Below are 2,262 nucleotides of genomic sequence, written 5' to 3'. Positions count from 1 at the left end.
AGAGCCAGGCTGAGTAGAGCCAGGCTGAGTAGAGCCAGGCTGAGTAGGGGTGTGCAGGGCTGAGCAGACTTGGGGCTGATTAGGGGCAGTGCAAAAGGGGCATAATAGTGCAAAACAATACACCGAACAACAGCAACACGATTCTCATGGTTCTGTTCTGCTATAATTTACACGCTTAATGCGAGCACTAACATGAACTAAACTAACAAACTATCCATCCATCCATTTTCTTCTGCTTATCCAAGGTAGGGTCGCGGGGGTAGCAGCTTAAGTAGGGAGGTCCAGACTTCCCTCTCCCCAGCCACTTGGGCCAGCTCCTCTGGGGGAATCTCAAGGTGCTCCCAGGCCAGCCAAGAAACATAGTCCCTCCTGCGTGTCCTGGGTCTTCCTCTGGGTCTCCTCCCGGTGGGATGTGTCTGGAACACCTCACCAGGGAGGCATCCAGGAGGCATCCTAACCAGATGCCCGAGCCACCTCAACTAGCTCCACTCAGAGAAGCAGCAGCTCTACTCTGAGTTCCTCCCGAATGACTGAGCTTCTCCCCCTATGTCTAAGGGAGAACCTGCGGAAAAAACTCATTTTGGCCGGTTGTATCCGAGATCTCGTTCTTTCAGTCACAACCAAAAGCTCATGACCATAGATGAGGGTAAGAACATAGATCGACCGGTAAATTGAGAGCTTCGCCTTTTGACTCAGCTCTCTCTTCACCATGACAGACCTGTACAGCGCCCGCTTCACTGCAGACGCTGCACCTATCCGCCTATCAATCTCATGCTTTTTCCCTCATTTGTGAACAAGACCCCAAGATATTTGGGCTCCTCCACTTGGGGCAGGACCTCCTCCCCGACTCGAAGAGGGCATTCTACCCTTTTCCGGCTCAAGACCATGGCCTCGGATTTGGAGGAACTGATCCTCATCCCGGCTGCGTCACACTCAGCTGCGAACTGCTCCACTGAAAGCTGTAGATCACGACCTGATGAAGCCAATAGGACCACATCATCTGCAAAAAAACAGAGATGCAATCCTAAGGCCACCTAAATGGATCCCCTCAACATCTTGGCTGCGCCTAGAAATTCTGTCCATGCATAAGGGTATCTGTCCATAAAAGTTATGAACAGAATCAGTGACAAAGGGCAACTTGGCAGAGTCCAACTCTCAATGAGAACGAGCCCGACTTACTGCTGGCAATGCGAACCAAGCTCTGACACCAGTCGTACAGGGACCTAACAAAGGGCCTGGTACCCCATATCCTCAGAGTACCCCCCACAGTGTTCCCCACAGGGTTCCCGGAGGGACGCGGTCGAACGCCTTCTCTAAGTCCACAAAGCCCTTGTAGACTGGTTGGGCAAACTCCCACGCACCCTCCAGGACCCTGCTGAGAATGTAGAGCTGGTCCAGTGTTCCACGACCAGGACGAAAACCGCACTGCTCCTCCTGAATCTGAGGTTCGACTATCCGACGGATCCTCCTCTCCAGAACTCCTGAATAGGCCTTACCAGGGAGGCTTAAGAGCATGATCCCCCTGTAGTTGGAACACACTCTACGGTTCCCCTTTTTGAATAGGGGGACCACCAACCCAGTCTGCCAATCCAGGGGAACTGCCCCCGATGTCCACGCAATATTGCAGTTGAGTAAGCCAACACAACCCCACAACATCCAGAGCCTTAAGGAACTCTGGGCAAATCTCATCCACCCCTGGGGCCATGCCACAAAGGAGCTTTTTAACCACCTCGGTGACCTCAGCACCAGAGATTGGAGAGCCCAACCCAAAGTCCCCAGGCTCCGCTTCCTCAGTGGAAGATGTGCTGGTGGGATTGAGGAGGTCTTCGAAGTACTCTGCCCACCGACCCACGACATCCCGAGTTGAGCAGCACACCGCCCCCACTATAAACTAACATAAACTAAACTAACAAACTGGGATTTATTCAGAGCATGCGACAAAAATACAGAAACAAGGCGCCAAAAGTGAAAAAGAAATAAAGATACAGCAGCATGGTCCTATTGGCAGAGTGGTTCTGATGACAGTGAGGTTCTCTCAGCAACATGGTCCAGTTAGCAGCATGGTTCTGTTAGTGGTGAGGTTCGGTTAGTGGCGTGGTGTTGTTAGAAGCATTAGCAGGTCTTGTTAGCAGGTCCCTTCTGCAGCATGACAATAATAATAAGGATAACAGCAGCTGCCTCCCATATGTCAGGGTTCCGTCAGGACACAAGTCAGGGTTCCGTCAGGACATATGTCAAGGTTCTGTCAGGACACAAGTCAGG

At 51.9% G+C, this 2,262-nt stretch overlaps 1 protein-coding gene across 1 annotated transcript in view; it reads right to left on the bottom strand.

Moving 5' to 3' along the window:
• stim1b (stromal interaction molecule 1b) overlaps positions 1-2,262 on the bottom strand; it is a 40,746-nt gene that overhangs the window by 22,124 nt on the left and 16,360 nt on the right. The window lies entirely within an intron of this gene.

Source organism: Nematolebias whitei, chromosome 14 (assembly GCF_014905685.2).
Source record: "Nematolebias whitei isolate Nwh7 chromosome 14, NemWhi1, whole genome shotgun sequence".
In the NCBI taxonomy this organism is placed as follows: Eukaryota; Metazoa; Chordata; class Actinopteri; order Cyprinodontiformes; family Rivulidae; genus Nematolebias; species Nematolebias whitei.
Note: the sequence above shows the minus strand (reverse complement) of the source record. Positions and strands in the feature narration are given on the sequence as shown.